Below are 12,918 nucleotides of genomic sequence, written 5' to 3'. Positions count from 1 at the left end.
TAAGTAGGTGCAACAAAGTCAATCGCTCTATAATAATTTTTGGTTAACTGCGAGTTCTCAGTTCGGGGCGAACTACTAGTTTATTAAAATTAAACAAACTAATAAATAATCGTTTGCATAAAAAAGCGACTAGGATCGTAATTTCCTTGCAGATGTTGTATTTACTATGTTACTATGGAATGAGTAACGTTTCTACCGCATTCTACCTATATAATACAGTAGAAATGTTACCTACGATTCCGAATCTAATTTTAATCGCAACAAAAAATCGATCGCATTCGATTGTGTCGGCGAGCTCATAGGAATCGATATCAATAGTCATGGGATTGCTCTGATGGATTTCTTTCTAAGGATCGAATTAATTGTGCCTGTTAGAGAAAGGGGCAGAGGTGAACAGGTACCAAGGTTTTTTTTTCCGAAAGGTGCCGCTTGTTGTTTTCAGTATGACGTTTTGGAATTTTCAGTGAGTGCATGTATATATTTTACTAGATTAACACTATTACAAAGGTCTCAGCAGACGTAGTTGCTTTAATGTGTCGGCCTCTGGTTGGCTATTGTGAAAAGCTAGAGTCGCACCAAGAAAAGTCTGCAGCGGATTTGATAGCCCACGCAGTGTAAGTGTTATTTATACGTCATAATTTCATAGAAGTTTGACGTTTAAAATAACACTTGCACTGCGTGGGCTATCAAAATCGCTGCAGACTTTTCACGGTCTGACTCTAGTACGGACTCAAACCAAAAATTTACAGATGTATTCTGATTTTAATAACAAGTCTGCAGCGGATTTGATAGCCCACGCAGTGTAAGTGTTATTTATACGTCATAATTTCATAGAAGTTTGACGTTTAAAATGACACTTGCACTACGTGGGCTATCAATATCGCTACAGACTTTTCTTGGTCTAACTCTACCTTTGTATACATGGAAACCGAGTTAGCAACACGTATGGCCGCATTTGCCCAAACTTAATTTGAGGACATGTACCTACTTAAATATAATCACTAAACTGCGGATCTATTAGATAAAGATGAGTTTGGTAACGAGTTTTCAAAACAGTGACACTGAGTAAAATTATTACTTAATAGTCTACTAAGATACTTAGAACTATTCTAATAAAATCAAATTTAGTATCGTCCGTTTTAAATACTTTTCTAACTTTTACGAAGGCAATGAACCAAATAATTGTTTCGCACGATCCGATCGACTCAATAGTCCGGGATGAAATCAGAGCGTGATGCTGCGATAGTACATGGTTCGCTGCGCCCAGCAGTCAACGCCTCTCGGCCACTGATCTAACTGTATACTAAGAAAAAAGAACAAAATATTAAGAAACGCCTTTCCCGTGTCCTATGATAGTAATAGTAATTTATTAGTGGATAATTAATTATTGAGGACAAAAAAATCTGCTGAAAAATGTTACCCACACGAAATAGCGGGTCGTTGCTATTTTAATATTAATGAAAAAAAAATCGTTAACACAAATACTAAAAAAACTTAACAAATGATAAGAGTACGGATCTGAAACGTGGTCGTACCTACCGGGCGGCTCAGAATCACTCAACATGAAATGGAAAGAACTATGCTCGCAGTGTCTCTACGTGATAGAATCAGAAATGTGGATATCCGTAGAAGAAAGTAATCAACATAGCCGACAGGTTTTCACAATTTAAGTGGCAATGGGCAGGCTACATAGCCCGGAGAGACGATGGCCGTTGCGGCAGAAAAGTCCTAGAGTCAAGTACGGCTGCGAATTGGAAAGAAAGCGCAGTGTCGGACAGTGTTGGCCGAACGTTAATTGCAATTGACCATTAACCATTACAAATTGAACCGTAAACAGTAACGGACGGTTACAGTTGACGGGTGAACTTGTACTGGTTAATGGTCAAGAATTTTCAATTGCATTAACGTTTCGGCCAACACTGGTGTCGGACGACCACAAACGATGGACGGCTGCAGCTGTGTTGTGCTGTGCTACTATAGATCGCAGGGAGGCCTATGCCCAGCAGTGGACGCCCGTGTCGGGTAGGTAAATGATAAAAGTATAGATTCCGTTAACCCGTTCAGTTTTACTTTTAAAAAGGCAGGTACATATTTTAATTCGTTAGAAGTTTAACAGAATAAGCAATTGATGATAAATTAAGCATTATTTTATAATTTTCGTAATGCATTTCCGACACTCGAAGTAGCAATTTGTTTTTAAACAGTTGTTAAAACAAAAACAAAAAAAATATACTACCTACGCACCAAATATGAAAAGAACCTGAACTACGCGTATCTGTAATCGATAAACACAACACTAGCTTTAACTGATTCTCATCTTTAAATTCACTCCTTCAACCAAAGTTTAAGACTTTTTAAATATGTCTTAAGAACTTATATTAAAATACCACACGTCACACGGTTAAATATACTGGTCATTTAAATCTGGTGTTAATTTGCAGAAAACCTCATCAGCATGCAGAATAAGAGTGCTTAATCACAGCGTTGCAGGGACGATTATCCTCAACCGTCTCTTTATGACAAGTTGATACGGATGATAAGCCTGGAATACTGACATTATACTCGTACTTAGGTACCGTAAAATCAGATAACCATAGTCCTTAAGTACAACTATGGTCCAGTTTTTAACGTTGATTCTTAACGAGCCTTTATGATTTGTTACATTTATTTTGGAGTTTAGATACACTAATACCCTTTTTATAAATTTATATTATATACCTACTCAACATAATTTGAAAAATACTTACCTATAAATACTCGTATTTTACTGGTAATTTAATTTGGATAATAGTTGTTAGTTGTGGACTAAAGTTACCTGATTTTACGGTACCTATAGCCCTACTGCCAAAGATAAGAAAGTAATTTACAGCCGGCATCAATCGTAGAGTATAAAACATAGTATCTACTACCACCCTCTATATGTGTTACAAGACAGATTTTAACATAATTAAGACGTGTGGTTAGATTTACCTTGGTTGTTGTTGTAATGCGACAAGGTATTAATTTGTATTTTAGTTTTTAACTCAGCAGCTAGAATAAACTTTACTGCTTGAAAACAGTGAGCATAACATTTCCTGCGAGTGTGAAAGTAAATTACCTTAAATTTTGATTGTTATGAATGGATATGTCTACCAAAGCGGGATTCATTATGTTTAGTTTCGACTCTGTTCGGTAAGACTGCTAGTGGACGGGACTTTGATTGGGAGTGTTGGTGGGAGTCAATATGCAGAATAGAATTGTGAGTGAGTGAGGTAATAGGTCCGGTGGTGACAGACTGTAACTGGTGGTGTCGTGGTGGGAATGGTACCTACTGGGGGTGAGTGTGACTGGTGTTAAAAGAGAAATTGGCGGTGGGTTATAAGTGGTGGTATCGGTGGTATCTGTAACTCGAAATGTCAACTTTCTATTTAACTTTGGGTAAGTAAGTATAGGGACTTAATTACTTCCATATTTCCTTTTAATGATTTTTCACTGCTGATCTGAAACTTGTATGTGCCACCGGAGACCAAAGTTTTTTGCACCTTTAGTGGTACCTTAGTGACCCTCGCAATACTCAAAATAAGATAGGTACACGAGCTAAACGCAGTTATAGTTCCTATCTTTCGTTTGCTCGCGACTCAAAATCAGCACTTGCAGCAAAAACTACCCTTGCGGCCTTGCAATAAGATTTTATTGCACATATAACTATAATTTACATCAACGCTATCTCCTAGGTCCTGGGTTCGAGTCCTGGTAGGAGCATTCGTGTGTTTAGGTATTACAAATATTTGTCCCTGAGTTAGGTATGGATGTTTTCTAAAATAGTATCGAGGTATAGTGTGGTGCTGTCTGCACTTACCACAAGAGCTCAAATCCAACTGAGCCAAATAAATAATTGAGTCAAATTAGACAAAAAACTAATTATATCGGAAGTTTAGTTAATCAGGTTAATTTCTGACTTGGTTGTTACGCAAAAGCAACCTTGGAAAGATTAACATAGAGTTTACATTAGAATACAACGGATGTTTGGTTTGGAGGGTAAGTAGAGCATTTTTTAATTTAATATAATATTGCTTTGAACCAGAGCGCCATCTGGTGGACCGCTCGTAACACAGAGATGCCCCGTGGAGGCATTGTGTGCGATCATTTGTAGCATCACTCCCAAAACACACCCAAATAAATAATTACGTTATTTATTTTAATGAAATACCTACCCCAACTCATAAAACTGACGAGGGAGCTTTTGTACAAATGTTTAAAAATGGTTATCGTTATTTTATTTCAGGTAGGTAGGTATATGCACTTATAGGTACTTAGATTTTTTAATATGTCCGTATTGTAGGATAACAGTAAATAAATTAATAATATAGGACAGTTTAACACAAATTGACTAAACCGCACAGTAAGCTCATGAAGGTTTGTGTTGTGGGTACTCAGAAAACATATAAATACATAGAAAACAACCATGACTCAGGAACAAAGATCTGTGTTCATCACACAAATGAATGCCCTTACCGGGATTCGAACCCAGGACCATCGGCTTCACAGGCAGGGTCTCTAGTGTCACTACCCACTAGGCCAGACCGGTCGTCACATACACACACAGGTAACAGTAACATTCGGACTAATTAGAAAAATCCAACGAAGTATATATCTTATTGTGTAACCACAGTACTCCTTAATGGCAAGGAGTTTGTAAAATAGTGGTTTTTTTTTTGTTAGATGTAGAGCTTACCATGGACTGGACTACAAATATAATATGTCACTCTCAGTACATATAAATATCTACGTACGTAGTGAATTTAATCATTAAATTATTCTGTTACAGATAGGCGTGCAATATTCATACCGAGGTTCAAATTCTAGCTCGAACCAATAATTTTCACGGGAGTCATATCAAACGCATTATTAATATATCATAATAATATCGAACATACCTACCTTCACCTTCATCTTTAAAAGTCAGTATAATCTAGCACCAATGCAGTTAATTTAAAAATATGTAATGTTGTTTTGTTTAAAAGAAAATATTTTGAACACATAGTCCAAGTGAAACTTAGGCTATGGTTCGTGCCTATACCCAGTGCCTACCGAAAATTCCGGTGCTTCAAAATAATGGTACTGGTTCTGCGGGGCCAAAACTTTATGAGATCCCCTGACATGTCATTTTGATTTTTCCTGGAATACCAGAATCCGACTTCCTCTTCCTCCATGCATATTAAGAATCCGACTTATTATTAAATAAAAACATTCTAGTTAGATCATTTACGTTCAAGAATCAAGATATTTATTTACGTACCTCTGTAAGTAGGTACAGCCAGCATCAAATAAATACACGGCCAAAGTGGACAAATCTATCGGAACACATCTTTATTTCTATGGTAATAAAGGTGTGTTACGATACCTATATTTAAGTATTTGGTAATTTTGCCTTCACTATCTACCTATTTGATACTAGCTGTACTTAAAAAAATATTAAAAGTGTACATATTAAACAAAAAAGATATCGGTACGATTACCTACCATTATTTTACCTTAATTCATAAATAACTCAATCATTTTAAATACATCCACGCGGTTTAATCGCAAAGAAATCAATAAACATAATCTGCTACAAAAAATGGATTCATGGCCACCACTAATCAGAGATTGTTAAAAAACTTATTGCGTGAGCGAAATAAAGGCTCGGTGAAAATATATTAAATTAATCACGAGCCTGTTCGTGCGGACGATAAAATAAAATAAAAATAAGGTTTGCGCGCGAGTGGGCCGCACCTCGCGCCGAGCGGAGCGGCGCGGGCGCCGCGCGTCCAATGGAGCCCGCGCGGGGGCGTGCCCTCCCGCGCTACCACGTGGAATGCCACTTTTTACTAAATAATTACAAACTAGGATCGGAATGTCAAATTAATTGTGCGTCAATTATTTTAAGAGCGCCATATTCAGCCATAGTACGCTCAGAATGTTAATTGGCCGTGGGATGTTTTAAAACCTATTGTAATGCAAATATTATTGTTATGATTTCAGTCTTTCACTTACATGTAATGAATACGTATAACCGTGGATTCTAGGCAGTTTACAAATTTTTTATTGTTTCATTTACTATGGGTAAATAGACGTCCTTAATGTCCAAAAATATTGATACTTACAAGATGTATATTTTTGTTTAGTCCGTTTCGGTGACAAAATGAAATAGGTAAGTGGGGTGGGGATGTACTATTTTCAAAGTGAGATTTTTAGGTGTCACATGCGTGTTTTTACTAAACCGGTAACATAAATATACTATAGACTATTTTTTAGTCATAAAGCACATTTAAATACATCGAGGCATATTAAATATACCACTGTGATTATAAATACATATACTTATGCTGGAAAAAAGTATCCAAAGTCTGCGTGCAGTAAGTCTGTGAGTCGTGTCACACTCGCGCTTTTCTTTAAAACAACTAGCATAACTTCTTATCTTTATACATTACATTAAAGTTCTATACATCATTAAATGACATCAAATTTCGCGTGCAATTATGCATTATTTTAGTGCAAAATTTAGTTTATTTAAACGCTGGTTGGCCATTGTATCTTTGACACACGTACAGTCTGAATACGTCTTCTAACGCCGCTTTTGAGACATTATGAATAAGTAGGTACATACAATAGTTGTGTTTAGTCAGAAATGTTAAGTGGAAGTTGGTCTATAAAGTGTTAAGCTGCATACGAGGTGTGCTATTCGAGCGGTACCTATAAGTATTTTCATCCTCGTAAAATGTCATTACTTGGATTGATTTTTAAGCACCCATAACGACTATATTTCAGATTACTTTTATATTTTTGCTATTTAATAGCTCCTATTATCCTTATTTTAGTGTAAAGATAACATGTAAGTACTATAAGTATATGGTTACCCCGTAGTCGTAAAAACATTCATCCTGGCGTCATTATCCTGGCTTATTCTCATCATTATAATCTGATTCGTCTTATTTAAACAGTAGGTAAGGTCAATAAAAATCGATTCAGGTAAGTTAAACATTACTTTTGGAATTGATTTTTGTTATTATTAAGGATAATTATGGTGTAGACTTGTAATATTTATGAAATTGAAATGTGTAAAAAAAGTTATAGTTTATGACTGTGTTAAGTAAAATCTCTAGTTTGACATGAAATTATCACGGGTTTTATTTTAGATCCCATGGGTTCTCTTTTCCGATCTTTTACCTACTAAATCACCGTAAGTAATAACCTCTCCATAGTTTCGGGTGTTATTTATGTAGCAAAATAATACCTATAATTTAGTAGGAAAATGGCGCACGGAGAAAAACTACCCACCTCTAAGCGCGACACGCGCTCGCAGCGTGACGCGATTAAATTAAAAGCGACAACATGTGTTTTCCTTCCCACAGGAAAATACATTAGCCAGAGCATTTCCCGGCGTCTTCTCTCTTTGTCCCACCAGAGCCTTCGGCGCTTCGCTAGAAAGAACGCTCGACATGGCGCCCTCGAAAGCTAACGGGGAGCTTTCAACGTAAATCTGATAAAGCAAACACATTACGACACAAACACAAAGAAAATTTCTTCTCAACACTATCGTTATAAGCTCGACGTGGATCATCTGGCTCTTTCGCACACGCAGTATAACTATGAACAGAGGGAGGCGGCTATAACTTACCGGTTACAACTGTGGAGCGGGCGTCATTGGATGAAAAAGTTTACGCTGTACCGCCCTCCTCACCGCGTGCAGGGTAGCCAGGCCCGTTTCGTTTACAAAATATTTTCTTAGAAACAGTAAGTCGCCTGGGCCGAGGGGCGGCGACGCGGGAGCCCGCAGTCATGCTGAGAGCCTCAGCGGAGTCGGTGGACACACGTCGCGAAGCTTTACGTCTCTACCAAAAAAAATTGCTCGGTTACAAACACTCTACCAAACTGATGCTACCGATTACACCTCATTTCATCACGGAATGTGGCTGTGAAATCAAAACAACATTTTTATAACAACGCGTCAACCAACCCTGTGATCAATGTTCTAATTTCTTGGAGATACTGAAAAATATTTTCTATGTAGATATAGATTCAGTGAAGTGCTCTGAATATATTTTCGTGTGCTAACCGACAAACTACTATTTGTGATTTTACTTACGTGATTGTTGAAACGAAGACTGACTGAAAATTATTCAAGTAAGATTTAACATATATATTTTACACATATACATTTTTACATTGTTAAATGTTGACACAAAATTTCAAGAGGTCATGGTGCTGTGTCTTTCCCGCAAATATTTTCCTTTCTTACTGGGATAGGTACCTAGTACGGGAATGGCATATTGCAACTTATACACAATTAAAACAGAATCCAATAATGGGATGATTCCTATTTATTTGGTTTGTCAGTTTCGTATAAATACTATTAAATACTTATTGGTGGGTAGGTAGAGCTCCTCATTCTGTGTCCCAACCAGCCCTACAAAATATTACATTAAGCACGGCCCAATTCGAGCATTGCTTCTTAAGATATCACAGCAGTACGATAGAAGAAATTTCACTTTTTATACTGACAGATCGGTATCATACATCACATCACATCTTACATCTTAGAAGCATTGTTAGAATTGGGCCGTCTGTAAATATCAATTGCACTGATCTAAGAAAACGCCTGCCACATCATAAATAATTATCTAAATATCTAATATGTATAATAAACTCAGTGCTTCACTTTGTACCTACTTCCATATTAGTGTTTAAATTTAAAATTAAATCAATGTCATATATTATATCATATGTGCCTCGAAATTTTATCATAATTATATATGTAGATATAACTGTGCAGTAGGTGTAGGTGGACGCTGTTAACCACGTGCTAGAGAGTAGGTAAACGTTTCTTTGAAACTGTTATATTATCACATTGACTGAACATTAATTGTCATTATACTCATTATAGATTTATGATAATGTGATCTTAATAAAATAAATAAATGACCCAGACCCTGTAGCCCTGTAGCTATAAAAATACTGCGTGCATAAGTATTTATAAGTAGGCAGGTAAATAAAAAGTGTCAAAAAATCCACTATTATTTCCTCTAAATACAATAGAGACAACTCAGAAATTCAATTTGAAAAAAACATTTATTGAAAAAAACAAAGCGCTTACGTCTACCTAGTTTACATTTTAAAGAAATGTTTACGCCTGCCTAGTTTAAATTTTAAAGATATGTCCAAGATCCAAGGAAGCTGTGGCTCAAAACAACGCTAGGAAGACGACGATGATTAAAGCAAAGCTAGGTACCTGGTGTATGTAGTTACATTATTTAAATAGGTCTCTGGCAACTGGATTCAGAATTTTGTAGGTAATTTAGGTTTAATGATTACCATCGGGTGATTAATTTACACAATATTTTCACACCTAGTTATTAACCGAGAAATAAAGTATTTATTATAAATAAGTAGTAGGTACACATCAGGTAATGAACTTTACTATTTTTTTTTATATTTATGTATTCTTACCTACGTCTTTAATCCTCTGTTTTAAATATTACCACGTTATTATATACCTAGGTATATAATTTTTTACTCTGGATAACATTTAAAGTTAGATAAGTACACATAAATAATAAAATAAATATCAATTGGAGTTCCTATTTCCGTTGTTCTAAAGTTATTCGTGTTTACATTGGACATTAATTGATGAACTTTACACACGGATATCGGTACCTATAAAAATACTGTCTAATTGTACATTATAGCTTAGATGAAAACCATACAGGCTTCCCTGTGTTGTTAATAAATAACTGTAACCTTCATAATCTATGTGGTAAGTAATACAATTTAAAAGAGTAGTTTTGAATTTAGGTACCTATACCTGTTATATCCTTAAAAGCAATTATTTTTATCACTTATCTTAGAAAATAAAACTTGATATGAATTTTGTAATTATGGATTCGGATATACATATTATGGTGCTATAATAATACATATATTTATCTTGCGTCAATTCGACCATTTCGACCAAACAAAAAGAGTCAAATCCAAATTAGTTCACACAATTATGAAATTTAACTTAACATATTTAAGTAAGTAAGTGTTACTACTACATACTACTCGTACATTAGTCCATACGAACTAAATTATTTTATTAAATATGTTGATTTGAAATGATACAATAGTTAGTTGCTTAAATAAATAAATATTAATAGGACATTATTACACAATTTGTCTAAGTAAGCCCCACAGTAAGCACAATAAGGCTTGTGTTGTTGGTACGTAGACAACGATATATGTATGTAATATACTTAAATACATAGAAGACACCCATGACTTAGGAACAAACATCCGTGCTCATCACACAAATGAATGCGCCCTTACCAGGATTAGAACCCGGGACCGTCGGCTTCATAGGCAGGGTCACTACCGAGTAGGCCGACAGGTCGTAAATGTTACAATCAATCTAGTACTCATTTACCTACCAAAGTTGCCCGTACGTTTTTACAAGCACATATGGAAGTAAATACTTATGTAAATAAATACAATTTCTAAAAAAATAAAGGAAGATAAAGTTACAAGTAGGTAAAGAAAAAAGCTAGTAATTCAGTTTTTTTAGTCTCATTCAAATTTACTAAATTGTCTATTTATTTCAAATCATCGCCATCGTTATTAACGTGATTTTTGTATTTTTTTTAAATATTGGTCATTGTGGTCAACGGTTGATCTATATTTAATATTAGCTTCTGCCCGCGACTTCGTCCACTTAGGATGATGAATTGATGAAGATAATTGATAAAACTATTCTAAGTGCTTCCTCGGGTCGCAAACTATACCCATCCGTACACATTTTAATCGGTTTATCATTTTAATCATCTACATCGGTTCAGCGGTTTAAGCGTGAAGAGGTAACAGACAGACAGATAGAGTTAAGTTCGCATTTTATAATATTAATAGGTGGGGATATGCATCCAACAATTTTAATGATAGAAGAGGGGCTCATTTGAAACTAATATATAATGGAGCATAAACAAATATTTGATGAAAATCTAGGATATAATTAATTATTTATCCCAATATATGTATACCGGGTGTGGCCTGTAACATGAGCAAAAAATTAAACTGTAGGCTGTACTCCTCATACTGACCAACATTTGTTCAGCGACTTTTAAAAATAACTTGTGGTTTGATTTTTATTACACTTATTTTATTCTAAGACGCAATGTATTGCGAATTTTGTTATGTTTAAGGCGTGACAAGCAACGTCAATCACACTAATATGGCGTGGCGATGGCGTCCATTGAAGATAATATTTATTTTGTATGAAAAATAGGGAGTCTAAATACTTCATAATTTTTAAAAGTTGTTGAACAAATGTGTCACCGTTTGAGGAGTACAATCTATGTTTTAATTCTTTGCTCGTGTTACAGGCCACACCGTGTATAATAAGATATATTGTATATAGTATTAGTAATTGTTGGCATAAATCTATGCATACTAATTTAACAATATATGTATACTACTGTAGGTTATTATACTTAGGTACCTATTATTCTATTTTTAAATTTGGTATAGATATTTCTGTTTAGTTAGGTATAATTACGGTTTACTAATTAATGATTTAATAATTAGCAATTAGAATGGCTAGATATTGTATAGGTAAGGTAAACGTACTGGTGCTCTACGTGGTCCCAGTACATGTCATCTTGAAACTTAAGTCATTGTCAATAGAGGTGACAGCAAGGTGTCATCTATTGGGCATTAGCATGTCGAGCACTAGTACGTTTACCTTATAATACAATTAAAAAGTTCAATCATCAATCAATTAAACAAGTTCCCGGCCAAAGTATTATTTGAAACACACTTTCATTGCCGACTTTACTTTTCTGCTTCCATTCCATCTAATGAGCCTAAACTCAATGTGTTCATCAGATCAGCTCAATTTTAGCATATCATTGCATTGTCATCGGAAATAAGAAAATACTGATGCCAAATTTTTACTTAATCAGACACCGGGAAGTGGTTAAAATTTAAGTTACAAGATTTGCACTAATACCTGTACTGCACGGCTACCACGAGTTAGCGTGTGACATTTACGTTAGCGAGTGCGTGAACTCGATAGCATTCCCTCTTAGGCACATAAGGTGGTGGTACTGGTGCTCGACGCGGTCCCAATACCTACATGTCATGTTGAAACTTAAGTCATTGTCAATAGAGGCGACAGCAGGGTGTCATCTATTGGGCATTAGCATGTCGAGCACTAGAACCACCACCTTACATCGAGTATACGCAGTAGCTAACGTAAACATCAAGTGTCAACTCGTGGTACGCCTAGTATGTACTTACGCGTTGATGCTAAATAAAAATGTGAAAAAACAGCAGGTACATTTTTAATAGCAATAAATTAAACCACATACTCGTATTCGTACTGTGCATTTAATTTTAAATTTATAACCAAAATTCTCGATACATTATTCATCTTAACCATCAAAATTACATAAAAATAAACTGAAAAAATTATAAAATAAAGTGATCTCAAGTTTAAAAGCCTAAATGCAGTAGGTACCTACACGATTTAAGTAGCTCTTATATTATGCGGCTTTACAAGAAGCATAAGTTAACAAAAAAAATCAAAAAGGTACTTATTAAAATTGAACTTCAAAATAGCAAAATCGTTTCGAAAATTGTTTTTACTCATATTAAATTTGTAAAGTCCAGCTATCACTTTACTAAAAGCAAATACCGAATAACGTGATACTCTACTAAGTAGCACACTTTTGATATTGGCGAAAACTTCATTATAAATTTATACAAACGATTTTTTTAAGGCAAAGAGGAAAATGTCCATAATTAAAATGCTGCCAAAAGCTGTTTTCGACAGTCTTTCCATTTAGTAAGTGAGTTGGGTTGATAATAGATATTTTTTTTTTTTTTTTTATTTAAATAAATCTTTATTTACATACAATATATATACAG

At 35.1% G+C, this 12,918-nt stretch overlaps 1 protein-coding gene across 1 annotated transcript in view; it reads left to right on the top strand.

The window, feature by feature from the left end:
• Positions 1 to 7,136: 7,136 nt before the first annotated feature.
• LOC134804427 (zinc finger protein ZIC 4) overlaps positions 7,137 to 12,918 on the top strand; it is a 29,325-nt gene continuing 23,543 nt past the window's right edge. Inside the window, exon 1 of the mRNA XM_063777467.1 lies at positions 7,137 to 8,145. The gene's annotated coding sequence lies outside the window, so the exon portion shown is untranslated. The remainder of the gene's footprint in view (positions 8,146 to 12,918) is intronic.

This window comes from Cydia splendana, chromosome Z (assembly GCF_910591565.1).
Source record: "Cydia splendana chromosome Z, ilCydSple1.2, whole genome shotgun sequence".
Taxonomy (NCBI): Eukaryota; Metazoa; Arthropoda; class Insecta; order Lepidoptera; family Tortricidae; genus Cydia; species Cydia splendana.
This window is presented reverse-complemented; position numbering and strand designations above follow the sequence as displayed.